Genomic DNA, 15,608 nt, shown 5'->3' with positions numbered 1-15,608 from the left:
CTCTGTGAATACAGAAATTGAGCAATGACCCTTTCGATGGATCAAACATCCATTAAGCCCCACCTGTGTGCCAGGCATTCTAAGGGGGAACAGTACAGCCTCTGGGGTCAGACCCACTTGGGTTCAAACCCTGACACCATCGCTCACGAGCTGTGTCACTCTGGGCAAGTCACTTAGTCTCTCTATGCCTCAGCTTCTTCCTCTGCAAAATGAGGACCACAACGGTGGCTGCCTTGCAGGGCTGGGTGAAGGTTGCATGAGGGATGCCCTCAGCCCAGTGTCCGGTGGCTGTTGCTCATCACTGTCATTTACTGTGTGTGGCGCTGCTGAGGCTGCTGCCGCCACTGTTCCCGGCAGAAAACTCTAGAGCTGGGAAATGCCGGGACGGAATCAGGGGTCCGTGCGTGGGAATGGGGAAGAAGTGTGGGTCAGCCTCCAGCTGAAATGTGGCCTTTTCTTCCACTGTGGACTGGGACGGCAAACCCCAGCAGCATTAGCGCACCTGAGGCTGTCACCAGCAGAGGCCACAGATATGTCCACATCCCACTCTGGACTGGCAGATGCCTCCAAACGTCTTTCACATTTGTCTCTGGGTCAAAGTTACAGGTGGGCTTAAACCTGCCTTGCAATCATATCATCAGCGCAGCCATAAAGGAAGGGAGCACACAGTTCACCCTATCGCAATCGTGCTGTTTAACAATTTTAATAACTGGCTTCCTTTGGAATCCTGTGTGTTGTTGGATGCATTAAGACTCGGATTCTGCAGAAGGGTCAGGAAAGGGCTGGACCCCTCAGGAGGATGGCAGCAGGCGGCGCTGGCCACTGACCCTCTGCTCGCTCCAGCCAGTCCTGGCCCTGTCACCATGGGCTGTGGGGCTTCCTTTCTCATGGCCTTGCACATCCATCTGCACAAACTCCAGCATCTCTACCACCCTTCTAGGAGGTCAGACCAAGAAGAGGATGTCTGAGCCCTGGGCCGGGAGGCGTGTCATGGTTGGGGGTACCTCTGTCCACCTCATGCCCTGTGGAGGCCTCATGCATTCACCCCCAGAACCTCGATTTCCAAGTCTGCCTTGAGAGCCCTCCCACCCTTGGCTGCAGGGGTCACTCCCTGCCTAGCCTCCTGGCCGGGTCTTGGAAGCCCTTGGCCACCCCAAAATCTCCTCCAAACCCACCATCTCCGGCCCCCTGATGCTGGCGTTCAGAAGCTGAGGAAGGCAAGAAGTGGAAACAAGAACTGGAGTGGGGCCAGCTCCTCCCAGCCAGGCTCCCCCGGCCTGAGTAGGGGGAGGCAAGATGGTAAAGAGGGTAGGGGTTGTCCACTGGCAAGGGGCTCTCGAATGCCGGAGGTAGGGGGCATGGAGAAGGCAGCCCCTCCTCACATCCCCAAATCTGGCAGCACAGCTGAATGCAGGTTCCAATGTCCCCTGCCTCTTAGGGAGATCCCCAAATCTTAGGTGTTTCAACTCATCCCTGGGACCAGCACACTCCATTCTCCAGGCAGCCTTTCCACCCAGATCTCCATTCCCCCAATTAGAGCACTTTTTGTCAATTTACAAATGAGGGAAACCGAGGCACAGAGCCATTAAGTCCAAGGTCACGTAACTGTGAAGTGGCCAGCTACAAAGAAGATGCCCAGAGTGCCTCACTGCATTCCCTGCTGGAGGAAAGCATGTTCAGGGCCCAAGTTCCCCGGCTCTCTGTGTCTAAAGGGCCCGGCAGCACAGCCAGAATGGGAGCATGGAGTCCTGGGGAGGAGAGAACAGCGAGAACAGAGAGATAGTGGTGGGAGCCAGGGAGGTGTGCTCAGTGGAACCAAGGCCTCTTGGAGGCTAAAGCTCAGCCTCTTTTCAGCCCTGGTGCAAAAGAAAGCACAACCGTCTTACAATCCTAGCAGGTCAGAGTGAGACGCACTGCAGAAGAGGCCTGGCCCACATGTGCTCCTGGGCTTCTAATGCCAACCCTTGTCTAGGTCTGGTCGAGGCAGCCACCAGCTCCCTGAAGCCTCCACAGGGGGAAACCAGGGGTGGCTGGAAGTGGGGAGGCAGGGCTGAGTCCCCAAAGCACCCAGGAGAGGGGCTGTTATTTCCTTGCATGTGACAGCCTTGGGGAGCCAGTTAAAACTGGCTCCCACGAAACGAGGAAGGTAGTGAGCACTCCATCACAGGAGGTGTACAAGTAGCCAGGCCCTGTGTCCCTGAGCAGCAGCCTTGGGTGTCTGGGTGGGGTGCTCTGGTCAGCTTGCCCTGAGTGGGCTGGAGTAGGGGGTTGGACAGCAGAGATCAGGCTCGTCTAGGCACGGCCACGAGGTCAGTCCCAGAGCTGGGCACCATTGTCCCGGGATCTCTCCTGGGCCTTCAGCCGAGCCAGGGCTTAGACAGAAAATGGGTGCAGTGAGGGAAGCAAGATGGGGAATTTGGGGCTTTGTGTCAGCACATAACTCCCACTGGGAGAGGCAGGCTCCCCTCCCCCAGGCCCCCATTCCTAGGCAGGGCCCTTGCAGCCTCCCTAGTCCGCTCCCAGCGTTGTCTGGGGAGGGCATTGGGAGCTTGAGAAAGGATTTTTATTGTTTTGCTTTTGAAACAATTTCAGTTTCCACCTGGCTGTGCCATGCACACCCTAGGGGTTCCTGCCTAGAGAAAAACTTGGATCAACAAACTGTTTCCAAATGGAAAGACAAAGTTTCAAATGTCAGCCTGGACAGTGGCACAAGCTGTGCGGAGCCGCTGAGTGCAGCTCCTTCCTGGCTCATGCCTCTGTGTCCATCCTAATCTCCTTGCATTTTGGAGTCTGAAACTCAAGTCTGGGGACTCAGGGCCCAGACAGAGGCTGAGGGAGGAGCTATCTGCCTGCCTGGGCCATGTGTGCTCCTAAGCACCTAAGGCCAGCCTTTGTCTAGATCTGACTGAGGCAGCCAGGAGCTCCCTGCAGACTGCACAGGGGGAAACCAGGGGTGGATGGAAGAGGGAGGCAGGGTTGAGTAATCAAAGCACCCAGGAGAAGGGCTGTTGCTTCCTTGCACGTGACACCCTTGGGGAGCCAGTTAACACCCTCCACGCGAACCCTCCCGTGACCCTAACTCAGCCGCAGTCTCCAGGTCCCCCATTACCTTAAGATCTTATCTCCTATCCTTCTTCCACTCATACCTCCTTGTTATTCCTGAACACACCAAGTCCTGACTACCCCAGGGCCTTTGCACTTGTTGCTCCCTCTGCCGAATACTCTGCTCCCAGATCTCTGCATGGCTCACTCTTCCACCACCCTCAGGTCTCTGTTCAAATGTCTCTTCTCAGGGAGATGACTTTTCTGGAAATCTTATTTAAAACTTGCCTTCTCCACCATCTCATCCCTTCCCCAGCACCTCCCCTGTGGCTAGCACTTTCCATCCACCATCTCACCATACGGCCCCAGCTTCCTGTGAGCCAGTTCCGATTAGGTCACCAGTTTTACCTGCAGGCCCCAGGCTGAGGCAGCAAGGCCTGCATCTGTAGGGCTGGCCTCTGCACCACTGCCCTTGTCTGGAGCACAGGCCCTGGGAACCAGGGGGCCAGCTGGAAAGGTCTCCCCTCGTCTCTGGTGAATCACACCAGCTGCCCTCCTGCCCACACTGTCTTCCCTGTGGATGGTGCTACCAGCTGCCAGTGTAGTATAAAGGATTGTGGGTGCGTAGTTCCCCATCTCATTTCCTCTGGGGCCAAATGTAGCTGTAAACATTATATTGAAGCCAAGAGATCTTCCCAGAGGTCTCCTCCCCAAAAGGAAAGCCAGTGGGTGCTTTAGAGATGCCCATACAGTGTGCCTGTCCTCAGGATATGCCTATATATTTGGGGGAGACCCTATACTGAACAGCAAGACAGCTAAGGGCTAAGCTCACCTGAGTACAAATCCGGCCTCAACCTCTCCTAAGCTATGAAGTCTTATTAAGCCATTTCATCACAAGACTCAGTTTTTCCATCTGTAAAATGAGAAAAGAAATGTCTCCCTGAAAATGTTGTAATGAGAATTTTAAATGAGATTGATTACATACAGCCAGACAAGGACTACAGAAAGTACCCAATAAATGATTTCTTAGTATTATTATCATAATAATCCTAGCCATCTGTACACCCATTCAATCATCGATTGATCCTACCATCCATTCTTTCACCCATACATACATCCACTCATCTAGCAACACATCTGTCCATCCATCCACTCATCCATCCATTCACTCATCCATTCATTCATCCATCTGCACATCCGTCTATCTACTTATCCATTCATTCATCCAATCATCCATCCATCCACCCATCTATTTATTCATCCATTCATCCAACCATCTGTCCACCCATCCATCCACTCATTCATCTGTCCACTCATCCTTTTCATCTATCCATCCATCATTCCATTGAAACCACTCCCATCTGTTCACTCATCTATCCACCCATTCACTCATCCATCCATCTGTCCACTCATCCCATCCATCACCTCGTCCATTCATCATCCACTTTTATCCATTCATCATTTATATATCCACCTGTCCACTCATCCATTCATTCGCTCATCATGCCATCACCCATCATTTATCTATTATCCATCCACTCATTCATCTTTCACCCACTTTATCCATTCCACTCTTTTAGCCATTCATCTATCCCATTCTTCCATCTAAGTAATTGTTCATTCAACTCATCCATCCACCCACTGATCTATTCATCCATCCACCTACCTAATCCATTCATCCACTCATCCCATCATTACCCATCCATCCATTCCATCCACTGTTCATTCCCTCATCCATCCCATGCACATCCATCCACTCATTCATTCATCATCCAGCCATCCTAACAATTCATCCATCCTATCCATTCATCTATTCCATCCATCCACTCATCTATCATTTCATCCATCAAGCCATCCAATCACTCATCCACTCGTTCATCTACCCATCTATCTATTCATCCATTAATCTAACCATCTGTTCACTCATCAATCTATCCATCCATTTATCCATCCACTGATTCATCTGTCCTCTCACCTTTCATCCATCCATTCACTCATACATACCTCCACTCATCCATCCATCCATCCACCCATCTATCCATTCATCCATTCATCCTTCCATCCACCCATCCATCCATTCATCCACTCATCCATCTATCGCACATCAATCCGCTATTCATTCATTCATCCAGCCATCCTAACAATTCATCATCTATCCATTCATCTATTCATCCATCCACTCATCTATCCATTCATTCATCAATCCATCCATCCATCCACATCATCCACTCATTCATCCTACCCATCTATCTATTCATCTATTAACAACATCTGTTCACTCATCATCTATCCATCCATTCATCCATCCACTGATTCTCTGTCCTCTCACCTTTTCATCCATCCATTCCATCATACATCCATCCTTCCTTCCATCCATCCATCCATCATCCATCCATCCATCACATTCATCCATGCCCAACTTCTATGCAATTTGTCCAACTCATGCCATCCATCTTATTTATCTGTCCCACTAATCTATCCATCCACTCATTATCGTTCACGCCATTCATCCATCCACCATCATCCATCATCCATCCATCCATTCATTCACCTATTGATCCATCCTCCCATCTTTCCATCACCCACTTATCCATTTATCCACTCATGCATCCATCCATCGTTTTATTCATCTATCTACTCATGTACCTCTCCACTCATCCACCTGTCTGCTCATCCATCTGCCTATAAGCTTCCTTTCTTTGTTATTTACAGCCTGGGCTTTCTCACTCATCTCTCACTTCCAGAGACGTTTTCTAGCATCTGATCCCAACCTTCTTAGTATGGCTCCCTTCTCTGCCCCTCATTGTGGACACAGTCAGGCCCAAACTTCAAACTAGCTGGGTATTCACCTTCTACACTGGACCCAGAAGAGGCCTCAAGGCTCATGTGGTAGAAGAGGAAAGAGGAGGGAGTAGGGCAGCCACCCACCCCTCAGCCCTTACTCTCCACTCCAGGCTAGCAACCTTGGAGCAGGCAGCCTGCCCTGCAGGTAATTAATTAATAAATCAATCATTGAAGTGATATTTGTTAGGCACTCACTGGATGCTAGGCACTGTGTCCACTACTGGAGACAAGACGGTAAACAAAACAGAATCCCCACCCTCGTGCAGGTGGAGTTCTAGTTCAGGAGGGAGAGAACAAACAAGCTGAGTGAGGAATTGGAGTATAAGGTATTATGGAGAAAAACAGGGGGAGGGGTTACACTGTTAGGTTGAACCAGTAGTTTCACTGAGAAAGACCTGAAGGAGGTAGGGAGGAGCATGGGGGGACAGCACCAGGTAGAGGGAACAGCATGTGCAAAGGCCCTGAGATGGGACTGGTGTGGGGAGCTCCAGGGAAAGCCTATGTGGCTGAGCAGAGGGAGCAGGGGCCAGAGGGGTGGGAGCTAGGGTGAGGTTCGGGGGGCCTCGAGGCCTTGGGGAGCCATTGCTTTTGTTTCTGGAGAGAGTAGATCCATGGGAAAGTTTGACGCAAGAGTGACCTGAGCCAATTTGGGTGTCAAAAGGCAGAGGAGAGGCCTCTGGAGCCCCCCTGGCTCCACTGCAGGCCCTCAGGGTGGCTGGTGCTGCACTTGCCTCTTGGATGGTTCCTGGAACGTGTCTGCCTCTCCCACCAACTGGAGGTGCCTAAGGGCAGAGACGGTGTCTGCATCCCCAGCACTCAGCAGGGGCCTGGCTATGGAAGGCAACAGGAAACATTTGCTGAGATGAAGGTGGGGGAGGAACAGATGATAAGAACAAGAGAATCTGTAAGTAAAGGAATGAATGAGCTAGTGAGTGACTGAGGCCACAGGCCGGGGTCTCCCTCCTTATCCTCTTTCCAGACCTCTGGGAGCCCCACTCTCCACCTGTTAAATTGTATAATGCCCCCCACCCAGAGCTCTGAGGCCCTGACAGTCTCAAGCTGCAGTCCCCAGCCTCTACAGGCCTCAGGTGGCAGCGCCGGAGACCTCCGCTCCTGCTGAGGGTCAGAAAGTCCTTCCACCCACTCCAGCAGCTGCATCTAGATACCTGGTCCCTGAGGCTGGAGAGGGCAATGGGAAGGACTCCGAGGGGCCCCTACCGCTGTCCAGAGACGCTGGGCTGCTCCCCCCCCACCCCCGCAATGCCATTACGGCCACTCTCAGGAACTGCTGAACCTCAGTAATGAGAGCTTCTCCCTCCCTGGAGGCCTCATCTTGGCCTGGGGACAAGGAGGACAATGATCATTAGAGTCTCCATTTCACAGATGGAGAAGGGGAAGACCCTGGGGCCAGCTCCCAAGCCCCTTTCAGCAATGCTTCTCTGTCCACTTCCCATTTCCCAGGCACTGTTTCATTCCCATCTGTACCTGGGAAGACAAAAATCATGTTTTCAAAAGTTTGAAATTTAACATTTTCAAAGTAAAATAGAAACACCAATGTCCTGTTCTGCTTTGCCTCAGCCCAGGGTCACCATGTTGGGGGGCTGAGCTCTCCCCAGAGCACCTAGGGGAAAGGACCCAATCTCTATCCCACTGCTGTGGAAAACTTCATTTCAGAATTCCTCAAGTTAAGCCCAGCCTCCATTAAGGAGATGCGCTGACCGAGTGGCCTGGCAGGGGCTGATTTATGCAGGGACAGGGACGTGCTGGGGACTCCCTGCTGGGGTGAGGTAAACACAAGGGCTTTGCTGAAGAGGAAGCAGTTGAACCAGGCCACAAAGGAGGAGACAGAAGGCTTTTCAGCTCTGAACAGAGACAAGGTGGTGGCAAAGCAAAGGCAAAGGCCTGAAGGCAGGAACCTGGCTGGATGAGCATGGGGCAGGGTCCTGGGGCAGCAGGCAGGTCACAGAAGTTCCCCAGGTGAGCTGGGACCTCATCAGGAGGGCTGTGGGGAACTGTGGCAGGGGGGTCGCTGGGTCCTGACCCCGATGGAGCTGAGTGTGGGCCCTTCCTTTCCGGCGCAGCCCTCTCCCTGTGCTCAGCATGATGCTCACAACCAGTCCCCTTTCTACCCAGCAAGGAGAAAGGGTCCTGAAGCTGAGGGGAAATTTCCCAAGGTCCCCTTCCTTGAGGGCCTGTTGAGGCTCCAGCATCCTCCTGCCCAGCAAAGCCTGAAATTCTCGCACTGGTGGCTCACTGTGGGAGCAACTTGGTGGGTGGGAGCACCACAAGAGGCTTGGGGGGCGGGAGACAGCACAAGCGAGGGACCCACTCCTCAAAACCAGAAGAAAGAGCCCGTCCCACCCTGCCACAGTCCTGCGTCAGCACCACACACCTGTGGGCACATGCACACACACGCACACACACGCATGCACACACACACATGCACACAGACACATACACATGCAGGCGCACACTTCAGCTTGGAAAATGTCTGTGGCTCTCCCTGCACGCTGCAGGCTCATTATAAAATAACTGAGCGCTTGTAACACTGGTTCTCCTTGAGGATCCCAATGAAGACATCACTTCATGTTCTTCCTCCCCTGAAGGCGGTCTCTAATTCCCCTCCCCTCGCTCGCAGGGCAGGCAGCGCTAAAAATACTGTGCCAGGCACACTCTCTTTCTGCCATGCCTTCCCCATGCCTTCCCCCTCCCCACACTGACCCCACCCAGAGGTCAGGCGCCCCTAGGGGAGGAGGACCTTATCCCTCCTTTAGTGACCTGGAACAAGTGACTTCATCTAGGAAGTGGGGAGAAGAATGGCATCTGTCCCATCAGGTCCTCAGGAAGGAACAAATATACGTGTGAAGCACTTAGTGCGGGTCAGGCTGGGTCCGGCCCTTCACCGGGTAAGAGAGCTCGCTTTAGGGTGTGGCTCAGCCCAGATTGTGCGTTCCCCGCTGAGCTTCCCGCCAGTCTCGAATGCCAGGGCTAAGAGCTTCTAATTCTAATTCTAATTCTAATTCTAATTCTAATTCTAATGTGGAGAGTCTGATTCTGAGGTGGACGAGATTCTGACTCCTGGCTGCTCAGATCTCAACAGATGCAAGTCCCTCCTTTGCTGCCTCCACCTGGTCAGAACCCCCATGGTTCCTCACCAGGACTCAGGGAGTGGCCGCCCCCTGCAGGCCTCCCTGCTGCCCATGTGAGCCGCATGCACAGCCAAGGAAGTTCTGGGAGACGAGTCAGACCTGAGCCCTCAAGGCTTGGCATAGCAGTGAGAATCTATGACCTCCCTCTGCCACCTCCCACCTCACTCCCTCCCCACCAGCCTCCAGGGCTTGCTAGCTTCCGTCCCCACCTCGGGACCCTTGCACTTGCTGTCCCACTGCCTGTGCTTCATTCCTTGCCCTCCACTTGGCAGGCTCCTTTTCACCACCCAGGTTCAGCTCAAAGGTCTCCTATAACAGGCTTCCCCAAACACTCAGACTACAGCAGCTACCCCATGCCAGTCTTGTGACGCCTGCTTCGTCTCCTGCACAGCCCTTTCCTTCCAGAAATCGTCCCACTGATTGCTTTCTGTGTTCACTGTCGCCTCCTCTACTGGAGTGTCTCTCGCTGCTGTGTTCCAGGGTCTGGCATACAGTGAGCACTCACTAAATATCACTAAATATCTGTTAGTGAATGAATGAATTCTGCAACCAGGAGAGCCTAAGGTCTTGGCTCTCTCACTCAAGGTCAGATACTTCGTTAGCTCTGCAAACAAAAGTTTGTTGATTGACTGACTGACGGGGCACAGCTCCTCTGTAAAAAGCAATAGCAATTCACATACACCAGGGGAGTCAGAAATCAGCAGTGCAACCCCTTCTCGGCAAAGACGACAGAGGCACCTGACTCGCTGGCCCCAAGGCTCACACACCTTTCCACTAGCCATCACCACCTCCCTCGGATATGGGTGAAACCCTTTCAGTGGGTCCAGCCACTTACACCTGCAGGGGCTCCCTTTCCTTTGCCCTCCGCAGCTCTGCAAGGGTCAGCTGTAGCCCTGCCCAGGCTGACTAGAACTTGACACGTTGACCTTGGAGGGGGTCTCTGAGGCCTGCAGGGGTAGGTAAACAGGCAGAACCTCTGCCACGAAGGGCAGGTCCTGAATGGAGCCAGAGTCGGGGCTGGGAGGGAGGGGCAGGGCTAATGGGTTGCTAATGGCCCTGCAGCTGGGCTCTGGTGACCCCTGGCTCCCTAGGGGCCAGGAACAGTGCTAATGGGGCTGCCCCTCCCACAACAGGCCCTTCCCTTCTGTTCCAGGTCGGCTAGGCTGTTAAGGAGTAAGTGGCAGGAGAGAGGGAAGAGTGATCAGCCCCCTCCATTATCCCCACCACCTTGGCCCTCCAGGCAGCCCAGGGAGCCCAGAAACCAGCCTAGAATGTGGGGGAGGACATCAGCACTTCATTCTCTCATTACAGGCAGGGAGCTGAGGCTAGTGCATTAATCTGGTCCCATTCACCTTTTCCCCTCTTGTTCCCATGTTCATGGTTTACTTCTCCTCTCTGGACTCAAGCCCCTAGGCACAGGCCCCAGCTGGCGGGGAAGGCCAGGAAGGGCACAGTAGGCACAGTGCCCAGGGCCCACACAACTTCCAGGATCCATGGTGGGAGCAGTGAGAGCAGAGACAAGATAGTTTCAGAGCCCTGAAAGCCAGCTAAGTCTGAAGTTTGGGTTTGCATCTGTGAGCAATGGGAAGTGAAGAGAGGGTTTATGATGGAATGGTTGGGATCAGATGCTAGAAAAATCTCCAGAGAAAAGAGATGACTGCAGAGGCTGATGTAGTAAATAATGGAGAATGGAAACAGAGGGAATATGAGTAGATGGATGAGTGGGCAGATGGGTGAGTATATGTACACGGAAACAGACAACTGAATGGGGTTAGCAGGAGTGCTAAGAGGGATATACAGCTGGATGGATGGATGAGCGGATGGTGGGTTTATAGATAGATGGATGAATTGATGGATGAAAGCATGGGTGGGGGATTGGTGAGAGAGTGCATGGATGAGTGGATGGGTAGATGAATGGTGGGTGGATGAATGAATAGATAGACAGATGAATGGATAAGTGGATGGGTGGGTGGGTAAGATGGATGGATGTATGAGTAAGTGGACAGATAGATGAATGGGTGAATGGATGGGTGGGTGGGTAGATGGATAAACTGATGGATGAATAAATGAGTGGGCGAATGGATGGGTGGGTGAATTGGTGAAAGGATGGGTGGATGAATGAATGGGTGGATGCATGGGTGGGTAAATGGATGAATGAATGGACAGATGGATGAATGTATGGATGGATGGATGGATGGATGGATGGATGGATGGATGGACGGATGGATGGATAAGTGGGTGGTTGGGTAAGTGAATAAATGGAAGGTGGCTGAATAGATGGATGGATGGATGGATAGATGAATGGATGGATGGGTGGTTGGCTAGGTGAGTGAATGGAGTCATACAGATAGATAGATGGACAGGGGATGAATGGGTGAGTGGATGACTAACAAATTATATCTTTCTCTATTCCAGTGAAGTCATAGAATATATTTTTTAGTGTTTTTGTTTGTTTGTTTGTTTTGAGACGGAGTCTCGCTGTGTCGCCTAGGCTGGAGTGCAGTGGTGCGATCTTGGCTCACTGCAAGCTCCGCCTCCTGGGTTCACGTCATTCTCCTACCTCAGCCTCCTGAGTAGATGGGACTACAGGCACCTGCCACCACGCCAAGCTAATTTTTTGTATTTAGTTTTTTTTTTTTTTTAATGGAGAAATGGACTCATTTAGGCCAAAGTGCCTTGCATACTTGAAAGTCATAATGTGGCCCTGGGGAAGTCCTAGCCACCCTCATCTGATGGCCGGCTAATGCCCTTGTTCTCCTCCCTTCCTCCAGCCTTCCTCAGCCTCCAGAAGGTCTCAATTTCCCCACCTCCAGGCTTTTGCCCAGGCTGTTTCTTCTGCCTTGGATACTCTTGCCAAAACTCTTCTGCCCCAGGAAGCCCTCTGGAGCTGGCTTAGAGTCTGGTCTGGACTCCCGCAGATGCTTGGTCTTCTGTTTGAAACAGCCTCTACCCAGACTGTGAGCCCCGGGAGTGGGAGACAGGGCGGGGCAGGGATGAACGGGGAGGGAGTGGCGGTGGGGAGCCATCATCTCTCCACACAGGCAGGAGCCCTGGGAAAAGGAAAGGATGGCCTCAGTTACCGCCGTTTCCCAGATCCCGTCCATGTGTGAGGTCCCTCATTATCGCCTCTCACCATCCCACTTTCCAGATGAGGACCAGCCAGCCACAGGTCAGTAAATGGCTAGACCCTTATTCAGCAAGAGCGGCCTGAGGCTCTGGAGGGGTAGGAGGGGCCCAGGGGAAAGGCTCCTAGAGACGGAGCCCAGGACCCAGCAGCTGCAACAGGAATAAAAAGGCTGTTACCATAAGGGGAGTGCAGCAGCCACTGCAGCTTGCCCCTTCCCTGCTCTGGGACTTTGGGGCACATCCTTAACTTTTCAGAGCCTCAATTTTTTCATCTGAAAACTAAGGTCAGTTATCACCCAACCAGGAGTGAAGAGGGATAATAGTGAAGGACATGCAGGTACTCGTGGGAACATCCATGACTGTGGTTGTCATGCCTCCCAAGCTGGCTTCTTGGCTCCCCTCAAATCCTCCCAGCGAGGTCAGTCTCGCTACCCGCCTTACAGTGGCCTCAGGTAGGCACAGGGCCTGGAGGTGGGACCTGTCTGTGGTGGGCACGAGCAGAGTACTGGCGTTGGTGGTGGGGGTTGAGGGTGGTGGGAATTGACAGCTGGGCCAGCTCAGGCAGGGAAAGAACTGGGAAAGCGGGCCAGATGCGGCGGCATTAACCCACGGGCAACAGGACACAGCCATAACTTCACCAAATGCCCACGAGGGGCCCTGGGCTCGGCTTGCGGGTGGGGATCCACTGTGAGAAGAGGAACCACAGGCTCGCTGGAGGTGTTGGAGGTGGGGCAGGAAAGATGGGAGCCAACTTCCATTCATTCATTCATTCCTTTGCTGAACACCTGCTCTGGGCCAGTCCCTGATCTGGGCATTGGAGACATAACAGGGGACAAAAGAGACAAAAGCCCCTGTTCTTGTGCAGCTGATCTTCTTGTGCAGGAGACAGACAACAAAAATGGAGATGCGTAAACTTGAGAGGAGGCAGGCGTGAGTGCTACCTAGTCGGGGAGGTCAGTGAGGGCCTCTCCAAAGAGGGATGTGTGACAGGAGACATGAAAACTGGTGCAGAGATGGAAAAAGAGTGTTCCATTCTGAGTGGGAGAGAGGTCAGCAGGCACAAGGCTTGGAGGCAGGACAGAGCATGGCCGCTGACACAGAGAGCCGAGAAACAGAGAGCTGGCCCGGAGTTGGGGAGAGGCTAAGCCGGATCATGGGGCCCTGAGGGCCACAACGCAAGCCTTCAACTTCATTTTTTTGTTCTATGGGGAGCAGCTGGAAGGTTTTTAAGCAGGGGCAAGATGGTCTCTCTGGTGGGTTTATTTTTGTTGTTGTTTTGTTTGTTTGTTTTTGAGATGGAGACTCTGTTGCCAGGTTGGAATGCAGTGGCGCAATCTTGGCTCACTGCAGCCTCCGCCTCCCAGGTTCAAGCAATTCTTCTGCCTCAGCCTCCCAAGTAGCTGGGATTACAGGCGCATGCCACTGCACCCAGCTAATTTTTGTATTTTTAGTAGAGACAGGGTTTCACCATATTGGCTAGGCTGATCTCGAACTCCTGACCTTGTGATCCACCCACCTCAGCCTCCCAAAGTGCTGAGATTACAGGCATGAGCCACTGCGCCGGGTAGGTTTATTATTTTTTTAATTTAAAAAAAATTTTTAATTAAGATACTATTTATACAATGGAAAATTAACCATTTCAAAGTGAACAGGCCAGGTTCAGTGGCTCATGCCTATAACCTCAGTACTTTAAGAGGCCGAAGCAGGAGGATTGCTTGAAATCATGAGTTTGAGATCAGCCTAAGCAACATAACAGTATTCTGTCTCTACTTTTTAAATGTATTTTTAAAAAATGAATCATTTAGTGGAATTTGTTATACTCAGAATGTTGTGCAGCCACCACCTCTGTCTAGTTCCAACACATTTTCATCATCCCAAGAGAAAACCCCGTCCCCATTTCCCCTCCCTTCAGCCCCTGGCAACCACCCATCTGCTCTCTGTCTCTGTGGATTTCTCTACAAACACACTGGCACTTTTGCCCTTTGTCTTCTCCACTAGAATGTTGCTCCCCCCAGACAGGGATGTTCTGGGATCTGCTCACCTCCAGTGCTCAGCACAGTGCCTGGCACATGGTAGGCACTCAGTGACCTGGTGGAACGAATAAATTTGAGAATAGTTGTCCGCTGACATTTCCTGTGAATGAAATCCTGCATGTGTGCTCTTGTGCCTGGCTGCTTTCACTCAACATGAGGCTCATCCGTGTTGTAGCATAAACCAGCATGTCTTTCCTTGTGATTGCATGATGCTCTGCTGTGTGGACAGACCGTGTTTTGCTTTGCGTCCATCAGGTGATGGACGTTAGGATGTCTCCACCTTTGGTGACAGTGTGCAGCCCTGTGTAAACATGGCGGTGGTGTTGTTTGTTTAGACGCCCGTCTTCGTTTCTCTTGGATGTACACACCTGAGAATGCGATCACTGGGCCACGTGGTGACACAAATGTGCCAGCGTGTCCATGGAAAATGGGATGGAGGGAAATCAAATTGGATGCAGGGTTGGGGTGACCACCCAGGCCGGGCATGCTCTTCCCACACCAGCTCTAGGACGTGATCCTCTCACAGTGGGGAGACTCGGGGCTGGAGTCTGATGCCAGGAACGGCTTGCTGGAAAGCCCCAGAGTTTGGAGCGTGGTGGGTGCTCGGTCACCCCGGGAGCCAGAGAAACCCCGCTTTGAGAAGCCTGCAGGCCCCAGAAACAGATGGCTATGTGGGCTCCTGCTGCCCTCAGGTTTGTCTCACCCTGTGCAGAGGCCAAATGGGGAGATGGATGCTGGACAGTGGAGCTGCTGGACTTGTCCTCGGTGAGGATGAGCCAGGCCCAGCAACTCAGCAGCCCGAACATCACAACACAGTCACAATAAATCAACTCTTGCTCATCCTACTGCCTCTCCCCTCCGCGCCAGGGCCATGCTGTGAGCCTCAGGCGTATTTCCTCCCCCTGAGGTTCTGGGGTTCGAGGTAGCTCGCCCTGCCGGACATCCAGGAGGGCTGCCACCATTTCCCAGAGACTGCTCTGTGGGCACAAAGATCTGGGGCCCGTCCTCTGACACCTGAGGTCCTCCATGTCCCCTTCTGTGAAATGGGAACAAGAATCCACCCCCGACCACCTGCCTAGGGGCTGCAATGGGGGAAATGAAAGCCCAGTTCCCCGAAACCGTGGGAGCCTGTCACATCATTGCACCTCGCTGAGCCTCAGTTTACCCAAATACTCAGCAGGATTGGACCCGTGGCTTCTCTGTCCCTCTGGCCTGTCACCCTGAGCCAGGACAAGTGCCCTCCGCCCAGGCAGGGAGAAGGCCTGGATGACAGGGGAGGCGAGGCCCAGCCCAAGCCCAAAATAGCGCGGGATGGCAGGATGATGGAGGCAGTGCCGGGCAGCGACTGGGTGGGTAATTGATTGCCCTATGCCGGCCATGAATTAAACATTGGCCTCTGCTCCATCCGGGTTCA

Source organism: Rhinopithecus bieti, unplaced genomic scaffold (assembly GCF_001698545.2).
Source record: "Rhinopithecus bieti isolate Rb0 unplaced genomic scaffold, ASM169854v2 scaffold_62012, whole genome shotgun sequence".
NCBI classification, from domain to species: Eukaryota; Metazoa; Chordata; class Mammalia; order Primates; family Cercopithecidae; genus Rhinopithecus; species Rhinopithecus bieti.
This window is presented reverse-complemented; position numbering follows the sequence as displayed.